Here is a 23,453-nt window from a genome sequence, read left to right as displayed (position 1 = left end):
GATCAAGTTGATGACATCCCATCTAAACTTATCCTGTGTGGACTACTCATCCCTGGAACACAGATAAGCTTAAAAGTGTTTAATTTTAGTACGCACACTTATTCTTACGAGCACTCGATACTATTCTTTTAAAAACTACACTATCAGGTGCATGTCTTCTTAAACCTCTTTTCCAGAATCACTTCACCCGCTAGCCAAAACGGACCCCAAGAGGACTGCAGCCGCCTTTTACTTAAGGATCAGTGACTTTGAATCAACTCTTTTACCGTTCACACATTGCACTAGTTACACATTCATTTGTATTAATAAGGGTATCATCTTTTACTGTGCACTACCCTCACACTCCTTTCACCATATATATGTATATATATAAATATATATATATATACATATATACATACTGTATATGCAGACGGTGGCTTTAAAAAAATTGTGTATGTGTATATATATATATATATATATGTAACACCCCGCTGAGGGTGTACTGTTCTAAGAGTGGTGTGTTAGGGTGCTTCCTCACCAAGTACTCTGTCTCTTGTTCACATTGGGCTCTTCTGGAGTGTTACCAAATAGATACAGGCAATTATGGGCAAAATGGCTGGTACATTTATACAACACTATTATTTAGGTTAAATGACAACTTCTACATCAGAAATATAGTTCAGCGATGTACAATACAATTTGCAGCACACTTTAAGACAGGAAAGTACACTGAGATCCATATATATTATTAACACTGGAACTCCGGGTTCTTCTGTCCAAGCTGACGAAAAGGAGATTAAATGCAAACATATCCATAGGAAACATCAACATGTATTGACAATAATGCAAAAAAAAATAATGCTCTATAATATTGTGCACAAAACTAATAAAAGGTTCTCTTTACCTCTGCAATTAATAAACTCCTAGTGGAACTGCAGTCTGGTTGTTGTAGTGTTTGCAAACAGTGCCCGGGAGATTTACTAAAGTCACAATTAATAAACTCCTATTGGCACTGCAGACTGAATTAATGTCTTTAGCGAATAAAGAATAACTTTATGGTCTTCTGCCTCTTTATGCTCCTGCCTTTGCACTTGCAGCTGTCAGACATTAGCACTAGCAGATTACATGTATCCTAACCAGATGATTATTAGGATGCAATTCCTCCTTGTCATCTATCTTGGTCTCCTGATTTAGGGTTCTATACTGTGGCTACACTGCAAAATGCATAAAGTTAATGTAGGGACGCACGCAGTATTTGAGGAAATTTACTGCTTACTAATTTTCACTGTAAAACTGAGGTTGTTATCACCTGGAGAATTATACTGCGGTTCAGTTATATATTTTGTTCAAGTTGTCCTGTCACATATGTTGCTGCTTTCACAGATATAACTATATTTGGTTAATGATCTGCATTGTACAAGTAGACCTTGTTAGGAGTTGAGAATGACTATCCCTTAGTGCAGCTTTAAACAAAGTCTCTGCAGACTATTTCTCTATAGGTGAGTAGTCCCAAATGCTGGCTACTGCCTGTCCCTGAGTCCTGTCTCAGAGGGGAGGATGGTAACAGAAATGGGCGGATTTGGTACTCACTGCTCCACCTCTGCGCAAATCCAAGATCAGAAGCATTCCTGATTAATAAAATTCCAACCCAAAGTGTGTGAACCATTGTTAAAGGTGTTATTAGTGTACTTAATGCTATTATTAGTGTAAGTCTTTACTATTGGCTGCAGACTTGAAAGATTATTCTTAATTGTAAATATCTATTACAAGTTGCTGTATTATTCAATAAAACTCCAGAAAATTCATTCATTTCACTATCAAAGTCTGCGTGAGTGTAAATCCTACAACTATCTGACTGAAGAACTCTGGGTAAGCCTTTCTTGACACCACTTAATCCGATGGAGGTGTTACATATATATATATATATATATTTATATATATATATATATATATATATATATACATACAGGTTATACATATACATATATATATATATATATATATATATATATATATATATATATATACAGGTTATATATATACAGGTTATACAGTATATATATATACATATATAATATATATATATATATAGTATACACATGTATATATATATATATATATATATATAATATGCAGAAGTTCGGCACTCAAACTGAAAATGCTAAAACGCGGGGTGCCTTCCTAAACAAGTAGTATATAGTCCAATGTTCTTCCAACGAAAAGTGTAAAAAACCCCAGGGGTAGAACAAAACAGAGGAGGCACTCCCTTAAACAATGAAAAAAAGCGTAATATACTTAAGACATGTTGCATTTCAGTACAGAGATATGTCAACGTTTCAAGGTCCACAGACCTTTTCGTCAGGACTATACAACAGAAATCAAACAAACTGTGACAAGTGATTACCTTATATACTAGAATGTGTATGTGCTGGAAGGTGCTGAAGGGAAAGAATTGCAGCAGCGGGCATCCCAGCCGCGAGGTCCGGGTTGGCATCCGGCGGAAGCAGGGAATTCCACAAGGGGTTGCCCAGCAACGCCGATGCACCTCCAGTGACGTCATCGGGGGACCCGGCTGCTGCAATGAGCGGTGAAGAAAGAGAACTGAGTGTGTTCAGTGAATACAGACAGCTGCACAGTCCAGCTGTGGATACAAGAGAAAGTTGTGAAATAAAACATAAGTGGTGTTTAAAACGTACAATGTGTTTAAAAAGCAGTGCATGAATAAAAAAGATAAAGGAGACTGCTGTATAGCAAAGAGTAAGGCTGGATATAGGGTGTCAGAGACAAAGAAACAGCAAATGCTGAAAAAATATATAAAGATGTAAGTCAAACATATATAGATGCACAGTAGAGGTGAGACGAACAAAGTCACCTTCATACCTCGCAAAAAAATTCAATTTGTACAAATGAACTATGCAAAAAAGAAAATAACAGCTGCATAGTGTTGCCACGTATAATATCCCACAATGGGGAAAGAAAGAAATATATTACCAGGAACATGACACTCAGGAAGAAGAGGTCAGACAGACTAGGCTAAGGGCAGAAAAGAGAAGAAGGACAAGGCAGGAAGGGAAAGGAAGGGGAGGAGGGGAAATGAATAGAGGAAAAAGGGGAGGGGGAAAGGGAAAGAGGGAGAAGAGGAGAAAAGAGAAAGAAAAGGAACAGAAAGAGAGAAGAAAGCAGGAGAGGAGTAGCTAATAGAGCAAGAAAAGAAGAATGAAGGAAATGAGAGGAAAACAGGTAGAGATAAGAAAAAAAGAAAAAGGACAAAAGAGTAAGAACAAAGAGAAGAAAGAAGGATAAAGGGTAACAAAAAAGAAAAAAGGAGTGAGAAAACACGAGGGCAAAACATGAAAAAATAGAAATTCATAATGATCAAGATAATTTGTTTGAAAAAAAGGTATCTATTGTAAAAAAAGGTGTGTATTATAAAAAAATGTTCCAAGAAAAATTTTCATTTAAACCCCTTGGGGCAATGGTGTCCAATCGATATATCCATCTTACTTCCAATTGGATCAGGCGTTTTGCGCGGTCACCACCACGGATACCCATTGGAACATGGTCTATAATCTTGTATCGTAGAGATGATAACTGGTGTCTGGCATGTTTGAAATGTCTGGCCACAGGCTGTTCCATTTCTTTACCAGAGAGGGCCACTCTGATGGCCGATTTGTGTAATGCCATACGTTCGCGGAACGTATGGGTAGCCTGGCCCACGTACATCAGACCACAGGGGCACATGATGATGTATATAATGAATTGAGACGTGCAAGACAACACATGTCGAATGAGAAACTTATGACCGGTGTGAGGATGTTTAAAGCAATGCCCTCTCTCCATACAGTTACAAGTAGTGCATGATATACATTTGTAGCAGCCAGGTTTTTTCTTTTGTATTAGGAAAGACGAGGAGGAAGCAAGGCTGGAGGGGAGACTGGAGATGTTGTTTTTAACTAAAATGTTTCTCAAATTTTTACCTCTGCGATATGCAGGCATCAGTTTCTTGTTACTAAAAATTGGTAGGTCCTTGTCTCCTGCTACAATGGGCCACAAACCCTTAGCGGCCCTTGGTAGTACTGGGCAGGCTAGGTCATATTCCGTGATAAGAGGAATCTTCTGATCCTGGGATGAGACCCTAGTTCATGGTAAAATAACCGATCCCGTGGAATGTGCAGAACTTCATTTTTAATTTTATGAAGTTCAGAAGATAAATAACCTCTTTGCAGGAATTTAGAAGTCATATAGGGGTATTCAATATGGGAGCGATAAGTCAGTTTTTTGTGTTAATATCGCACTTTTTTACTTTTTTGCGTTAATATCACTGGTTTTAGTTTTACACCGTATTCAATTTCAAAGACTTATCGCAGTTTTGAAAAGTCTTTGCTAAAAAACGGGGATAACTTTTCACCATTGAATAGGTGTCGAAAAAAGTGCAGAATTGGGGTTTAGGGGTGCTGGCTTAAAAAAAATAGCCTGCACCCCTGAGATTGACATTTAAAAAAGAACTGTCAAAAAAAGTTTTTCACAAAAATAGGGACACCTCAAAAAATTAATTTAAAAAATGGGGTGCAAAAAAAAAAATTGGGAAAAAATTGTTAAACAATAGGGAAATAGGTTCAGGGCTATTCTGCATGTATGTGGCAGGTGTTTTCTAGAATAGAATTATAGCGGCAGGTGCACAAATGCAGAATTTAAAAAAAATTACTTTAGGGACACCAAAATATGCTAACTTTGGCAGTGAAGTTAACGTTTCATATTGAATACCCCTCATAGAATTTAAAGTATGTTCCAGGGTATTGGGGTCGCTAGTAATGCGTGCGGCCCTGAGCATCTGGGATTTTGGAAGCGACTTCTTAAGGGCTGGTGGGTGGCAACTACTGTGGAGAAGGAGAGTGTTCCGATCAGTGGCTTTATTATACAATGAAGTTATAATTTTACCTTGATGGAGTTGTATAGTGACATCCAAAAAATTAATGTTGGAGTCGCTAATTTGACTGGTAAATTTCACAGGGTTATCTTGTTGATTGATGTCATCGATCAAATTCAATAGTTCATGGTTAGAGCCAGACCAAATAAGAAATAGATCATCTATGTACCTTGTATAGAAAATTTTTTTTTTGGATATCTCCTCGTCTAATGTCCCTCCTCGATGAAGCGACATTAGAGCCCATAGCGCATCCAGTGCACTGTAAAAAGAACTTGCCGTTATGAAGAAAATAGTTGTGTTTTAAAGTGATATTTAAGAGAGACAAAAACAAATTTAGATCCAGAGTAACAAAAATTTTTCAGATTAAAAAAGTTTTCATTGCGTTAAGACCTCCCACATGTGGAATGATGGTGTAGAGACTCTTGACATCCAACGTACACAATAAGCTTCCGAATGGAATATCTGTAAGTGCTTGTAGTTTCAAAAGTAATTGCGTGGTGTCCTTCAAACAGGTTTTTTCTTGCATGATGAGAGGTTGGATCAGAGAATCTAGGAAAAGAGCCAGTGGTTGCATGAGGGAGTCACGGGCAGAGATCATTGGCCTCCCTGGTGGGTTAAGTGCATCCTTGTGGATTTTTGGGAGGGTATAGAGATTGGGTACCCTAGGGTGCAGCTGTATTAGGGATACCATACATTTTTTAGTAATTAAACCCTCTTCAAAGGCGGTGTTCAGGAGGGACATACGTTCTTTTTGATATGCATCAGTAGGGTCAGCAGGTAATCTGCTGTATGTGGCGGTGTCCGTTAGCTGCTGGTCAATTTCATTAAGATATTTGTGAACATCCATCACAACGATGCTGCCTCCTTTATCCGCTGGGCGGATTACAATATCTGTATAACCAGAGAGATCCTTGAGGGCTGCCCGTTGGGCTTTGTTCAAATTATAGTAAATTTTATGTGGAGTATTGTTGAATTTAGAAATTGATTCATCTAGAAGTCTTGAAAATGTCTTTAATGATGCATTGGATGAGGGCGGATCGAAATTGGACAAGAATTGTTTTTTGTAGAAGTCCATGAATGGATCTGCAGTTATTGCAGGTTTATCCTGAAAGTATTCCTTAATCCTTAGGGATTGATTAAATCGATGTAAGTCGATTTTCCATTGAAAGTCATCATGTGGGTTGGAGGGAACAAAAGAAAGTCCTATGCAAAGCACACTAGTTTCAGTAGAGGTAAGTGTTCTAGAGGAAAGATTAAAGATTAAGTCCTCTTCCTTACTTCAGGAGGCTTGGTTACCTCTTTGGTTTTGACCGCTACGCCGCGTGGGCTTGGTCCTGGGCTGTCTACCCTTGAACGGGTGACCCTGCCAAAAGGGCCTGTTTTGTTAGTGTCACCTTCATCAGAGTCATTGATGGCAAAGTCGCTGTCACTGTTGGACTTAAATGAGTCACCATGTCCTTGTCTCTGCCACCAGGGTTGTCGCCCCCGATTACTAAATCGAGAGGGTCTAGTCCCTATTCCTGTGAGCCAGCCGTAGACCCGATTCTCATCATAATCGGCCTGTACCGTTTGAAGTTTGTTCCTTTTATATTTCAACAGGTCGGTTCGATGTTGTTCAATCTGTTGTTCCAATTTGTCCCAGGTTTGTTTGTGTTTTTTATCATCTACTCCTCTCCTGCTTTCTTCTCTCTTTCTGTTCCTTTTCTTTCTCTTTTCTCCTCTTCTCCCTCTTTCCCTTTCCCCCTCCCCTTTTTCCTCTATTCACTTCCCCTCCTCCACTTCCTTTCCCTTCCTGCCTTGTCCTTCTTCTCTTTTCTGCCCTTAGCCTAGTCTGTCTGACCTCTTCTTCCTGAGTGTCATGTTCCTGGTAATATATTTCTTTCCTTCCCCATTGTGGGATATTATATGTGGCAACACTATGCAGCTGTTATTTCCTTTTTTGCATAGTTCATTTGTACAAATTTCATTTTTTTGCGAGGTATGAAGGTGACTTTGTTCGTCTCACCTATACTGTGCATCTATATATGTTTGACTTACATCTTTATATATTTTTTCAGCATTTGCTGTTTCTTTGTCTCTGACACCCTATATACAACCTTACTCTTTGCTATACAGCAGTCTCCTTTATCTTTTTTATTCATGCACTGCTTTTTAAACACATTGTACGTTTTAAACACCACTAATGTTTTATTTCACAACATTCTCTTGTATCCACAGCTGGACTGCGCGGCTGTCTGTATTCACTGAACACACTCAGTTCTCTTTCTTCACCGCTCATCGCGGCAGCCGGGTCCCCCGATGACGTCACTGGAGGTGCATCGGCGTTGCTGGGCAACCCCTTGTGGAATTCCCTGCTTCTGCCGGATGCCAACCCAGACCTCGCGGCTGGGACGCCCGCTGCTGCCGTTCTTTCCCTTCAGCACCTTCCAGCAAATACACATTCTAGTATATAAGGTAAGCACTTGTCACAGTTTGTTTGATTCCTGTTGTACAGTCCTGACGAAAAGGTCTGTGGACCTTGAAACGTTGACATATCTCTGTACTGAAATTCAACATGTCTTAAGTATATTACACTTTTTTTCATTGTTTATGGGAGTGCCTCCTCTGTTTTGTTCTACCCTTGGGGTTTTTTACACCTTTCATAGGAAGAACATTGGACTATATATATATATATATATATATATATATACATACCCATTAACAAAATTAAGTAATGTAAATATAGGCTCACACTTCACTTACCACATAGTCTGTTGTGCAGGAACAGGATGCTACGCTACCCAGTCAGTCACTCTGGGCTAGCTGATGAGTGGGACTGATAGTAAGGGAGGGTGTCTGTACAGGGACCGACTGGTGATGATGAAGTTGATGGTGATGTGCTCTGCAGTCATTGTGCCCGGCAGGCAGAAGTTACTTCCTCCTCATCTGCAGTGCCACTGCTCCTCTTCAACCTCCCAGGCCATGGCAGCAGAAAGGGGGCAGAGCCGGCACAGAATCATACATAATGACATTGCATGTTGAGACGTAATCATTATGCTCACCACAGACCGGACCAAGTGAAGGGAGTAACCAGTGGGCTGCTTAATAATTTTTTTTCTCTTACATACTTGTACTGGACAGGCAGTGGACCTGGACTGCTCAGTTTATAAATTACTATTAGGCGCGATGGCCCACTTTTATGCCTCTGAACCTTGTGCTCTCAGAACCTTCGGGGCCTGGGATGTGGCTACCCTTTGTCCCCCTTATCACCGGGCCTGAAATTGGACATGAAAAACATTAACTTTAAGGGTTTGCTAAATGTAAATCATGTTTGTGAAAAATAAATTGCCCTGTGCCCTTCTGCTATGTTAACATGCTATTCTCAGAATATGACTTTGCAAACTGTAGATCCATTATGTGGCAGGCTTCATAATTACAGTTTAAGTTTAATATATGATTAAAAATAATCATATATTTGATATTAATTCCTGATATTAACAAAAATAGTTAAATACTGAAAAAGTTTAGATTTGAAGATAAGTATGCACCATTTGCATAACGACAAAGGTCATGGCTGGATTAAGGCTTGTGGGGGCCCTGGGGCAACTAAATTGTGGGGCCCCCCACCAAGCCACATGGAGCCTACCCCCTCCCGTCCACACAAAGCCTACCCCTACCACTCCTCACCTTCTGGCTCTGTGTTGTGAATGCAGTAGCACAGTCAGCGCTGCTGCATATAGCGCAGAGCGGCTCCTGAAGCCCGACATCAGTGATCAGCGTCACGGGCATGATATGTCACGTGATGCTGATAAGGGGACTCGGGACCCGCTCTGTGTTCTATGCAGCAGCACTGACTGTGCTGTTGCATTCAAAAGCAGAACACAGATCAGCAGCAGCTCAGCCCCCATCCTGGTACAGGGTCCACTGGGCAGGATTTTCTGAGGAGGTATTCTACATATGTATATGTATGTGTATATATATATATATATATATATATATATATTAGGGATGAGTGGATTTGGATTTCTGAAATTCGAACCCCCCCAAGCTCTCCCAATTTGAGTTGGGAACCGAGTCTGGCTCGGGTTTTCCCGCCTGACTCGAAACGTCATCATCCCGCCTTCTGGATCTTGCGGGTTTTGGATACTATAAAAGGTCTCTGTGTCTGCGCCATTTTTTTACTCCGGCTGTTGTCAGTTATAAAGGAAGGTGGGAGCTAGGGCTTGCTGGGCTGTGTTGTGCTGCTGTTGTTTATAGGGGCTGACTGGGCTGTGTTGTGCTGCTGTTGTCCATAGGGGCTGGCTGGGCTGTGTTGTGCTGCTGTCATAGGGGCTGGCAGGGCTGTGTTGTGCAGTCAGTTGTCCATAGGGGCTTTGTCCACTCCAAAGTCTATAGGGACAGGCTGGACTGTGTTGTGCAGTGTCCCATAAAGGCTGTAGTCCTAAAGGGGTGCTGTAGTGTTGTCCAGGGGGTGATCTGTCCATCAGGGGTGCTCCTCCAAAGTGCACTCCAAAAAAAAAGAAAAAAAAATGTTTTCTGTGTTTGTGAATTGTGTGCGCAGTAACCGCAAGTGCATCAACAAAGCAGTGCCAAGCGTATGCCTGTGTCATAAATCAAGGGCTGGCTGGCTTGTCTGTTAAAGGGTGCTGTAACCCCCAAAAGTGCACTCCAAAAAAAATAAAAACATTTTTTTTTCTGTGTTTGTGAATTGTGTGTGCAGTAGCCGCACATGCATCAACAAGGTAGCACCAAGCGTGCGTCTGTGTCATAAGTAAAGGGCCTGCTGGCTCATCTGTTAAAGGATGGTGTAAACCCCAAAGTGCACTCCAAACAAACAAAAAAATTTTTTCTGTGTTTGTGAATTGTGGGCCTGATTCAGAACCGGTCGCAAGCACTGAGCACTCGCAACGGGGTCGATGGTGGCCCAGAGTGCATGCGCACGACGGAGATGGCTCCATCGTGCGCATGCGTGAGACCCGGATAGCGACGGCAATTCGTCGCTCTGGGTCTCGCACCAAAGGGGGCGTGCTGTCGATGTTGAGTGACAGCACGCCACCATTGGTGGGTGGGCCGGGGGGATGGCTGCCCAGAGGGAGGCATCCCATGAGAACGCCTACCATCTGGTGGCGGTCCCACTGACATCACAAGTGTTGTCAGTGGGAGAGCTTTCGGCTCTGTTTGAGCCGAAAGCTCTCTGGGGCTTGCGACCACGTGACCCTTCCACAAGGGTCTCATCACACCCGATGGTCGCGATGGCCTTCACCATGGTGACCATCATCCTGGCCGCTCGCATTAGCTGTGGGTGGCAACCACAGTGCACACAATTCACAAACACAGAAAATATTTTTTTATTTTTGTTGGTGTGCAAAAAAAATAAAAAATTTTTTCTGTGTTTGTGAATTGTGTGCGCAGTAGGCGCACGTGCATCAACAAAGTACTGTAGTGCCAAGCGTGCGTCTGTGTCATAAGTAAAGGGCCATCTGGCTCATCTCTTAAAGGGTGGTGTAACCCCCAAAGTGCACTCCAACAAAAATAAAAAATAATTTTATGTGTTTGTAATTATGTGTGCACTGTGGTTGCACGTGCATCAACAAAGGAGCAGTGCCAAGTGTGCGCCTGTGTCCCATAAGTAAAGGGCCAGCTGGCTCATCTATTAAAGGGTGGTGTAACCCCCAAAGTACAGGGCAGGCTTACTCCAATAAAAATAAAAATAAATTTCTGTGTTTGTAATTTTGTGTGCACTGTGGTAGCACGTGCATCAACAAAGGAGCAGCGCCAAGCGTGCACCTGTTTTATGTCTGTTAAAGGGTGGTGTAACCCCCAAGTGCACTCCACAAAAAATAAACAATTCTTTTTTTTCTGTTTGTGTGCAAAATGTATGCGCATAAGCACATGCATCAGCAAAGGAGCAGCACCAAGCATGTGCCTGTGTCATAAGTCTATTAAAGGGTGGTGTAACCCAAAAAACGTGCTACACAAAAAATAAACTTTTCTTTTTTTTCTGTATTTGGGTTCGAAATGTATGTGCAGTAGCCACACGTGCATCAACAAAGGACCAGCGGCAAGCGTGCACCTGTGTCATAAGTCTGTTAAAGGTTGGTGCAACACCCAAAGTTCACTCCAACAAAAATAAAAAAATTCTTCTTTTCTGTGTTATGAATTGTGGGCCTGATTCAGACCCGCTCGCGAGCCCTGAGCACTTGCAAGTGGGTCGATGTTGGCCCAGTGCGCATGCGCACAATGGAACCAGCTCCGTCGTTTGCATGCGCGAGACCAGGATAGTGACGGCCAAGCCGTCGCTATGGATCTCATACCAAAGGGGGCGTGCTGTCGATGGTGAGTGACAGCACGCCCCCTTTGGTGGGAGTGCCGGGGGTGTGGCTGCCCAGACGGAGGCATTCCTATGGTAATGCTTTCCATCTGGGGCCGGCCCCACTGTCATCACAAGTGATGTCAGTGGGAGTGCCTTTGGCTCTAATAGAGCCGATAGCACTCGAGGGCTTGCGGCAATGAGACCCTACCACAAGGTAGGTCTTGACCATCATGACCATCTTCCTGGCCGCTCGCTATAGCTGTGGGTGGTCACACACAGCTACACGAGCGGCCAGGAGGCCGCTCTAAAAATCCAGAAGGACGGCCCTGATTCACAGCGAGCGCTCTGTCAGAGCGTCTGGCTCTGAATCAGGGCCCATGTGTGCTTTAGCTGCACAACCATCAACAAAGGAGCAGTGCCAACCGAGCGCCTGTGTCCCATATGTCTGTTAAAGGGTGATGTTACCCCCAAAGTGCGCTCCCAAAAAATAAACAATTCTTCTTATTTTTCTCTGTTTGTGTGTGAAATGTATGCGCAGTAGCCATATGTGCATCAAAAAAGGAGCAGTGCCAACCGTGTGCCTATGTCATAAGTCTGTTAAAGGGTGGTGTAACCCCCAAAGTGCACTCCAACAAAAATAGAAAATTCTTCTTTTAGTGGTGTTCCTACTGAGGAAGTAGGAACACCATTACTTTTACTAAACAATTGCCCCTCCAACAGTCCTTAGCGAGGAGGATGAAGTACGACAGCAGTCATCCTGAAGCAAAATGTATATCGGAGGCCTTGACTGCTATGTTGGTGTTAGACGTGCGTCAGGTATCCGCAATTGGTGCAGTGGGATTTAGACAACTGTTGGAGGTAGTGTGTCCCTGATTCCAAAACCCATCTAGGTAGGCAATACCGAGAATGTACCGAAACGTCAGAAAAAGTGTCCTCAGTGTCCTAAAAAATGCAGTTGTACCCAATGTCCACTTAACCACTGACATGTGGACAAGTGGAACAGGGCAGACTAAGGACTATATGAGTGTGACAGCCCACTGGGTAGATGTATCACCTTACACAGCAACAACAGCAGCGTCATCAGTAGCAGCATCTCAAAAATGCCAGCTCATTCCAGGGCAGGCTACGCTGTGTATCACCGGTTTCAGTAAGAGGCACACCGCTGACAACCTCTTAGAGAAACTGAGGGAAATCATTGCCCAGTGGCTTACCCCACTTAGACTCTCCTGGGGATTTGTGATATCTGACAATGCCACCAATATTGTGTGGGCATTACATCTGGGCAAATTCCAGCATGTCCCATGTTTTGCTCACACAATAAATTTGGTGGTGCAGAATTTTCAGAAAAACGACAGGGGTGTGTAGGAGACGCTTTGGGTGGCCTGAAAAATTTCTGGCCACTTTCACCATTCAGCGACTTCGTGCTGAAGACTGGAGCACCAGCTAATGCTCTTGAACCTGCCCCGACATCACCTGAAGGTTGTGATGCGGTGGAACTCAACCCTCTATATGCTTCAGAGGATGAAGGAGCAGCAAAAGGCCATTCAAGCCTATACATCCACCTATGACATAGGCAAATGAGGGGGTATGCATCTGACTCAAGTGCAGTGGAGAATGATTTCCATGTTGTGCAAGGTTCTCCAGCCCTTCGAACTTGCCAGACATGAAGTCAGTTCAGACACTGCCAGCTTGAGTCAGGTCATTCCCCTCATCAGTCTTTTGCAGAAGCAGCTGGAGAAAGTGAAGGAGGAGCTAAGACGGAGCGATTCCGCTCGGCTTGTGGGACTTGTGGATGAAGCCCTTCAATCGCTTCGCCAGGATTCCAGGGTGGTCAATCTGTTGAAATCAGACCACTACATTTTTTCCACCATGCTCAATCCTAGGTTTAAAGCCTATGTGGTGTCTCTCTTTCTGGCCGACACAAGCCTGCAGAGGTGCAAAGAACTGCTGGTGAAAACACTGTCAGCTGAAGCGGAACGTGACATGTCAACAGCTCCTTCTTCATTTTCTCCAGCAACTGGGGCTGCCAGGAAACAACTTAGGTATCCTAAGCAACGCGCTGGCAGTGATGCAGGGCAGGCAGGACCAAGTTTGGACATCTGGTCCGGACTGAAGGACCTGGCAACAATTTCTGACATGTCTACTGTCACTGCATATGATACTGTCACCATTGACAGAATGGTGGAGGTTTACATCGGTGACAGTATCCAAGTAGACATGTCAGACAGTCCATACCTGTACTGGCAGGAAAAAGAGACAATTTGGAGGCCCCTGTACAAACTGGCTCTATTTTACCAGAGTTGGCCCCCCTCTAGTGTGTACTCCGAAAGAGTGTTTAGTGCAGCCGGGAACCTTGTCAGTGAAAGGCGTAGGAGGTTGCTTCCACAAAATGTGGAGAAGATGATGTTCATAAAAATGAATTATCAACTCTTCCAGGGAGACCAGCCTCCAGAACGTACAAAGGGACCTGTGATGGTGGATTCCAGCGGGGACGAATTAATACTCTGTGAGGATGAGGATGTACACAACACTGAAGAGGGTGAGGAATCGGTGGATGTGGAGGATGAGGACAACATCTTGCCTCCGTAGAGCCAGTTTGTGCAGGGACAGATTAGTTGCCAGCTTGTTTTGTGGGGGCCCAAACGAACCAATCATTTCAGCCACAGTTGTGTGGCAGACCCTGGCACTGAAATGATTGGTTTGTTAAAGTGTGTATGTCCTGTTTATACTCCATAAGGGTGTGTGGGAGGGCCCAAGGACAATTCCATCTTGCACCTCTTTTTTTTCTTTGCATTATGTACTGTTTGGGGCCTTGTTTTTCAAACTGCCATCCTGTCTGCCACTGTAGCATCACTACTAGATGGGCCACGTGTTTGTGCCACCCACTTGTGTCACTTAGCATATTCATCCAGCTACCTTGCAGTGGCAGAACTCCCGGAGACAGTGGAGTCATATGCTGCCGGGCTCCAGCCCTTAAGGGGGCACCTGGCTCCATTGTCCATCGGGCCATTCCGGGAACTGATATGGAGATGGAGCGCCACTGATCAGTGCTCCACCTCCAGCGGCGTCAATACTGGGAGTGCAGTTGCACCCCCTATTTGCTGGGCACCCGCTGAGTGTGTTACCAGCAGGCGCCCGGCTTCTACTTTCCCCCCGGCGGTAGCCTGAGGAACAGAGTTCACTCCTGAGCTCCGCTTCCAGGTCCCACAATGCACTTAATACTGACAGTCGGCTTCCCGACTGTCATATCCCGGTGAGGGTGAAATGCCGGGCATCTGGATGTAGACGTCTGACATTTCCCTGATGCTGGGAGACTAGCGCCCGGCATCCCAATCGAACGGATGCCGGGTGCCATGAGCGGACAGCAGCGGGGGGGTGGGTTAGGTTTAGAGCACCCGGGGGGGACTTAGGGTTAGGCACCCCCCTGGGAGGGTTAGGGTTAGGCTAGGGGGAGGGAGGGTTAGGTTAAGGCACCCCCGGGGGGGATTTAGGGTTAGGCACCCCCCAGGGGACTTAGGATTAGGGAGCAGGGAAGGGGGGGTTAGGGTTAGGCACTTAGAGGGGGATGAGGGTTAGGCACTTGGGGGGGAGGTTAGGGTTAGGCACCCCTAAGGAGGGTTAGGGTTAGGGGGTTAGGTGAGGTTAGTTTATACTTACCTTAGGGACGATCAGGATTTCCAGTGCTGTCGGGCTTCCACTGCCGGGCTCTGCTCATCTGTCAGCCAGGTGCTGCCAGGAATCAAACCACCGTCCATGCTCCATGGTGGCTCACTACATGGGGCATTACTGGGAGCACTACATTTGGCATTACTGGGGGCTCACTACAGGGGGCATTACTGGGGGCTCCCTACAAGGGGCATTACTGGGATCACTACATTTGGCATTACTTGGGGCTCACTACAGGGGGCATTACTGGAGACTCACTACATGGGGCATTACTGGGAGCACTACAGGGGGCTTACTACAGGGGGCATTACAGGGGGCTTACTACAGGGGGCATTACTGGGGCTTACTACAGGGGGCATTACTGGGGGCTTACTACAGGGGGCTTACTACAGGGGGCTTTCTACAGGGGGCTTACTACAGGGGGCATTACTGGGGGCTTACTACAGGGGGCATTACTGGGGGCTTTCTACAGGGGGCTTGCTACAGGGGGCATTACTGGGGGCTTACTACAGGGGTCATTAGAGGGGCTTACTACAGGGGGCATTACAGGGGCTTACTACAGGGGGCATTACTGGAGGCTTTCTACAGGGGGCTTACTACAGGGGGCACTACTGGGGGCTTACTACAGGGGGCATTACTGGTTGCTTTCTACAGGGGGCTTGCTACAGGGGGCATTACTGGGAACACTACAGGGGGCTTACTACAGAGGGCTTACTACAGGGGGCATTACTGGGGCATTCTACAGGGGGCATTATTGGGGGCTTACTACATGTGGCTTACTACAGGGGGCATTACTGGGGGCTTTCTACAGGGGGCTTACTACAGTGGGCATTACTGGGGGCTTTCTACAGGGGGCTTTCAACAGGGGGCATTACTGGGAGCACTACAGGGGGCTTACTACAGGGGGCATTACTGGGGTTTCCACTAGGGGCTTTCTACAGGGGGTTTACTACAGGGGGCTTTACTGGGGGCTTTCTACAGGGGGCTTACTACAGGAGGCATTACCGGGGGCTTACTACTGGGGGCATTACTGGGGGCTTTCTACAGGGGGCTTGCTACAAGGGGCATTACTGGGGGCTTACTAAAGGGGGCATTTGGGGGCTTACTACAGGGAGTATGGGGGCTTACTACAGGGGGCATTACTGGGGCTTTCTACACGGGGCATTACTGGGGGCTTACTACTGGGGGCACTACAGGGAGTTTACTACTGGGGGCTTACTACAGGGGGCTTACTACTGGGAGCACTACAGGGGGCTTACTACTGGGGACACTACAGGTGCCATTACTACTGGGGCACTGCAAAGTGGGACCACTACTGGAGATACTGCATATGGGGACCATTCCTGGGGGGCACTATATATAAGGCACTGCATAGGGGGACCTCTACAGAGGGCACTGCACATGGGGACCACTACTGGGGGAACTGCATAGGGGGGCGTCAGCTGGGGCTGGCATAGGTCCTGGGGGGTGGTACATTTTAATTTGGGGGGGCACCAACATTTATCTTGCCTCCGGGCACCTGGGATGAAGTTATGCCACTGCTACCTCGGTGCAACCTTTTGGACTAAAAACAATATTGTGAGTTGTGACGTGTTCAGAATAGACTGCAAATGAGTGGAAATTAATATTATTGAGGTTAATAATAGCATAGGAGCAGAAAAACCCCAAAATTCTGTGGTTTTAGCTGTTTTTATGCTGTTTTTCAAAAAAATACAGATCCAAAACACAAAACCCAGAACCCAAAACACGGAAGGGTGGTTTTGGCAAAACCAATCCAGATCCAAAACACGAAGAGAGATCCAGATCCAAAACTAAAACACAAAACACGAAAAGTGGCCGGTGCACACCCCTAATATATATATATATATATATATATATATATATATATATATATGTTGGGTCCGATAGTCTCAGATAAGTATTAAAGATATTTTATTTGGTACGCACATTCATATTCGAGGACATGCACATTACTTGTTACTGGCCAGGTTATCTAGTCTACCACTGTGACTGTGGGCCTAATTCAGACCCGCAAGCAGGTTGATGTTGGGCCAGTGTGCATGCACATGACGGACCCGGCTCCATCGTGCGCATGCGCGAGACCCGGATAAGGATGGGCAAGCCATCACTATAGGTCTCGCTACAAAGTGGGCGTGCTGTCGATGGTGAGTGACAGCACGCCCCCTTTGGTGGATGTGCCGGGGGCATGGCTGGCCAGACAGTGTTGTTCCCATGGGAACGCCCACCATCTGGGGATGGCTCCACTGACATCACAAGTGATGTCAGTGGGAGTGATTTAGGCTCTGATAGAGCCAAAAGAACCCCAGGGCTTGCGGAAGATGAGACCCTACCACAAGGGTCTCGTCGCAAGCCTCATGGTCGCGATGGTCTTGACCATCACGATCATCTTTTTGGCCGCTCGCTATAGCTGTGGGTGGTCACCCACAGCTATGCGAGCGGCCAGGAGGCCGCTCTAAAATCAGGAAGGATGGCCCTGATTCAGAGCAAGCGCTGTGTCAGAGCATCTGGCTCTGAATCAGGGCCTGTGCTCCTTATTTACTTTTCCCAAATTATCTCTGTTACCACTTTGGATCCTGGCTCACTGCAACCAAGTTTTTCTCATGCGTCCCTGTGCTCAGTGGACTACATTTATCTCCAAGTGACCAGATGTCTGTGCAGTGGTGGGTTCCTGTGGTAAATCCAGATTTCCGTAGCTGGGCTGTCACCCATCCTATTATACCAACTAGGATCAAAGGGATGTACTTTGCTGATGCTGCTGACTTGCCACTATGGATTTATTTTAAACATTTGAATATTTCTACTTATTGTAAGTGCAATACATCATTAAAGTGTATCTTAAAAGTTTGATCTGCTCTATTTTGTGTCTTCTATGTGTCCCTCCATGCCAATGTTGCCTTGATTGAGTACATGTGGAGGGTAGGGCACTTTTTGCAGATTCAAGAAAAACATTGAAAGAAAATTCTGCCACAAGAATCAACAAGCATATTCCTGTTCTATGGTGAAGCCTGGGCCTGATTCAGACCCGCTCACTAGCGCTATGCGCTCGCAAGCGGGTTGATGGCCAGGTAGTGCGCACATGCAAGTCCCAGAGCGAGCGAGAAATCACTCACTCTGGGGTTCACAAGAACTGTCATGTTGATCGACAGCTCACCCCGTTTTGTAGGCGGGGAGGTGGGGTGGCTGGCCAAACGGAGGCATTCCCGAAGGAACGCCTGCCATTTGAGGGCAGCCCTACTGACATCACCCATGATGTCAGTAGTTGAGCTTCCTGCTCTATTAAAGCTGGAAGCTCACTGGGGCTTGCGGGATCGAGACCCTACCACAAGGGACCATAGCGACCATCACCTGGCCACTCGCAAAAGCTGTGGGTGGTCACACACAGCTTAGCGAGCGGCCAGGAGGCTGGCTCCAACAAAAAAAACACCCTGATTCAGAGCGAGCACTCTGAAAAATGTCTGGCTCTGAATCAGGGCCGCTGACTGTTTATCTATCGTGATTAATGATTTTATTTATTTTTTTAACACATTGGTTAATCTATGTAAACCTGTCTATTGGGAGAGTGTTGGCAGGTGGTGCAACCCCTATCTATACTCATTATCATCAGTGCGCATTTGCACCAGCCTTCTACACTACAGCTCATTTATTTCAATACACCCTCAGATTTGTTGATTTCCCTGTAAAGGATGAACTTGATATGTGTGTTTTGTACAGAAATGAGGCCACCTGCTGTGACACGCAGGTGCAGCATTCCCATAAAGCCACGCCCCTAACCACAAGGTCGAACCTCTAACCATAAGGTCGCACCTCTAACCACATGGCCATGCGCTAGTGCACAAAGATCCCAATTCCTGAGGTAAAGAATCAAACAAACAAAGAAAAAAGGCGCTGGTACTATTAGTAAACAATGGAGATGGATATGCAATACTTGCTTATGCTGCAGCTCCTGTTGGAGGCAATTATAAAGACACCCTTTAAAACACAATAGAAAATGATAGAAAACCCACAAAATACAGGAGCGCTGCTCAATCAATTGAAAAAAAAAACGTCTGTAATATTAAATGATATATCACACAATAAAGCATATAATTACATATTAAAAAAGCACAATTACAATAATGAATAAAAATCTCAAATATCAAAAAATATTGGGATTCCTTAATATCAAATTCTTTATATTAAAATTTGTATGCGTTTTGTAATCCTGAAATCCGGTATATTTTATGATACAATATTGGAACCAGCTGTTTTATAAATACAGGTGGAGTCTCCCATATTCAAAATGCTTGGGACCAGTGGTATTTTGGATATCGGAATATTCTGTATTTTGTAATACTGAAATATCTTGGGAATGAGACCCAAATCTAAGCACATAGGCCCTGATTCAGACTCGGTCGTTCTGACAGAGCGCTCGTTCTGAATCAGGGCCAGGCTTTTTTTTTTAAAACGGCCTCCTGGCCGCTCACATAGCTACCCACAGCTACAGTGAGTGGCCATGATGATGGTCGCGATGGTCTTGACGACGAAACCCTTGTGGTAGGGTTTTGTGACCGCAAGCCCCATAGAGCTTTCGGCTCTAACAGAGCCGGAAGCTCTACACTGACATCACTTGTGATGTCAGTGGGGCTGCCCCCAAATGACAGGCGTTCTCATGGGAACGCCTTCTTTTGGGCAGCCACCACACCTGCCCGCCCACCAAAGGGGGTGAGCTGTCACTCAATATCGACAGCTTGCCCCCTTTGTTGCGAGACCCGGAGCCCCAGAGTGCCCATCGCTATCCGGGTCTCGCGCATGTGCATGACGGAGTCGGCTCATAATGCATTTATGTTTCATATACACCTTATACACACGGCCTGCAGGTCATTTTATCCAAAATTTTCAATAATTTTGTGGCTCAAACAAAGTTTGTGTACATATATGAAATTCATTTATGTTTCATATACACCTTATACACAAAGCCTGAAGGTAATTTTATATCATATTATTAATACTTTTGTGCCTAAAACAAAGTTTGTGTACATGGAACCATCAAAAAACAAAGGTTTCACTATCTCAGTCATGCTAAAAATATTCCGTATTTTGGAATATTCCATATTTCAGAAAATTTGGATATGGGAGACTCAACCTGTATATGATAAATCTCTCTGATGAAATTCATACGCTAGGGTATATAGTCTTTTGTAGCGAATCCTGTTTGCAGCTACAAATCCATAGACATCCCATATGTGGCCATTTGGATTGGTGACCCTTAATAAATATATATTAGTCTACCTATATATTAAGGTCAACTCCCAAAAAAGCAGTCTCTTGGTAGCCGGCAACAAACATCGCCCGAGTCATATACCAATCGAGTGGAAAGGCCGGTACACTCAACACTTCTTATGTGCTTTTTAATATATAATTATATGCTTTTTTTGGGGATATATATTTCATTTAATATTGAATAAAACATTTTTATATTAATTGAGCAGTGCTCCTGTTTTTGGTGGGTTTTTCTTTTCTAAGGTAAAGTAGTAGGAAATTGCTAACAGCCAGATAATGTGTGATCCCTGAAAATAAACAAAGTATGCCTGCAAGGTCACAAGGTGCTTGTGGTGATATCAGAAACATGCCCGATGCTGTTTTAAAGCAGATTCGTCAACACATACACAGTGAAAGAATTCCAGTGTTTTCCTTGTGTTGTGATGCTGTGAAAACATGTTAAGTGGTCTCTTAAATGACTCCCAGGGAGCAGTTATCAATTGAAAAGTGATCTGCCATAGTGACTTTGAGAAATACAGGGCACAGTTTGTGTGAAATTGCTCGCCTGGAGAATGTTTCTCTTGGTGCCGTGTACCCTCAAGAGATACATCATAAACAACAGTGTACGTGATCACCCACTACCTGGACAACCTTGAGTGACCACAAAACAGGAGGACAAATTTATCAGAGAGTGTTCCAAATGGGACAGATTCCAAACAACTCATCAAATCCATGCTTCTCTTATGGAAATGAGGAAAAAAAGCTTTGCAAACATGACCATCAAATGCCACATTGTAGCCAGTGGCTTGAAAAGATGTGTTGCGGCCCGATTACCATTTATTAGGTACATAAACATAAAGAAGAGACTATTGTGGGCAAAAAAGCAGAGGAGCTACACCATTAGTCAGAGGAAGAAAGTTCTTTTTACAGATGAATCAAAGTTCAAGGTGTTTGTGTCCAAAAGGTGCAAGTTCATTTGTCATGTGATAGGCAAGATCAGGTCTTCCTGCTTGCATTTGGCACACAGTCAAGCATGGAAGACGTTCCATTATGGTCTGGGGATGTTTCAGAGGTGGTGGGGTTGGTAACTTCAGAAAAATTAAGGAATCATGTACTTCAAATGCTACCACAACATACTGATGCACCATACCATCTCTTCCGGCACCTGCTTTATTGGTCGTGGTTTCACACTACAGCAAGATAATGACCAAAAACATACCTCCAGTCTTTGCAAAGTCAAAACAATTACAATAGGTGCTGAAGAACATATTTTGGCCACCCCAGAGTCCTGCTTGCAATCTAATTGAACTCCTTTGGCCCTCCTATGTGTGTTGGGATAGAATTATTGTCTAATTAGTCAATGAAAGTTGGTGTCTTAAATAGTTGACATCCATCCATTTGGTCACTTTAGGCAACAATTTACAGCCATTATCAGGTATTGTATTTGATTTGTAGTTATCTGAACATTACTTGTATGCTCAAACCAGAAGATTTCCAGTAATCTGATTTTAAAAGATAAAATAAGGTGGGTGGCCCCCTCAATCCCTCCCCCTTCTCTCACATCATCCACAGCATAAGTGTGTGTGATTGCAAGCGCCAGTAGAAATCCATTGATGTGCAAGTGTGCCTGAGGCTGCGATGGTACTTGATGTTACCGATGGTTTTGCAGTCTTGCCAAGTATTACAGATATGTGTAAGGTAAGGTGGTATCCTTATGTTGTGCTGCGATGGCATAGCAATCATCGCAATTGAGACTGCATGCATAATCGCTATTGCTATCGCAGCTGCGATCTGTAATGAATCAGGGTCTATATTCACAATGGGCTTTGTGAGACTGTTATATTGTAATACAGTATGTTATTATTTTTATGCATTTACTTCACGTAGGATGTAGTTCTTCTATACTTGTCTTATTTATATGCATTTTAAATTACACATGATTTTTCTAAATGCTGACTAGTATTGTATTTTAGTCATGTCTAATGGTTATACCATGCTTTGAGGTGTTTCAAAAGAAATAGCTGTGTAATTGTAATAATGTGAGACTAATATGGGACTATACTGTGAAAAGTAAACTGTGCAAATAATGTTGTTGCAAATCTTTATACTAATATATTTATATTATTGAGCACCAATGATTATATTAACATATTTTTTAATTCTTTCATATAGAAATAGTAATACTGATAAATAGTAAATTAAATTAAGATGTCATCTGTGCAAATGGGGAAAGTTTTAATATTATCCAGTTTCCTGATAGGCAGAAATAACACCTTGTTCGTGCACAAGACAATTGGTCAATTAAGGACTGTTGATGGACAGAAAAGAGCTTTGTGGGACATAAGGTGGATGTTACTAAGTACGTGTTACTGAAAGGTGGTGTAGGACTGGGGCATGAAGGGCCCACTGGGGTTGACAGTGGTAGGGGCCCATGCTTAAAATGTGTGGCCAGCCTCCAGAGGGTTGGGCCCAGCCACCGCAGAGGCTTGGCTAACCATTATAGAGGACACAGCCTGCAGACAACATGAATACTACAATGCATGGTGTAATCATCCATGTTCCTGCTCTACCAGGTAACTGACTCTACAATAGAGTAACAATGTATAATTCAAGTTCACTGTCTGAAACCTGACATTAGAAGATGTGTTGGATCCCTCAGGCAGTGGGTCCTACCAGTGATTTCCCCTGTACCCCTGTGGGCCAGTCCGACACTGCTAAAATGAAGAGTCAGTATGTATGTCATTATTAAGGACAATATCCCTAATATCACATAATAATCAAAGTCTGAAAAGAAGTAATGAGCCATCGAGTAACAATGATTGATGTCCCTGTAAAGGAAGTGCCTAATTTTAATACATTAATGATATCATCTTCTTTCTTCCTTCTGTTAGTGTGTCTGAATAAATCTTTAAGCTCTTGACCTGAAGCCAGGGCATTTTGAGCTGAAGCTTTGCTACCATGCTAGGGTTTTTGTATGAGGAATAAAAAAAAATCTACTATGAAAGTTGGATATGGATGAAAGGATCAAGTATTACTTCTTAAGATACTGTATGTGCAACCTTAAGTTTAGTGTAACTCTAAACTTTGCTAACATATTTTAGGATCTGTTAGTCAAAATAAGATTCATCTTATAGTGTCATGCTTAATTGTTGTCTACATGTCCATTTTGTACTACTCTACTGTGTTTACAATCCTGATCTACCTGTCAAAGAGCAAGGGACATCAGTTGTACACCATGAAATCCTTTCCATTGTGCAAATGCATTTACTATCAAGTATGATAAATTCTGATCAATATATTTGTCTAATTTAGTATATCTTGGCGTTT

Source organism: Taudactylus pleione, unplaced genomic scaffold, assembly GCF_031769625.1.
Source record: "Taudactylus pleione unplaced genomic scaffold, aTauple2 ptg000172l, whole genome shotgun sequence".
NCBI lineage: Eukaryota > Metazoa > Chordata > Amphibia > Anura > Myobatrachidae > Taudactylus > Taudactylus pleione.
This window is presented reverse-complemented; position numbering follows the sequence as displayed.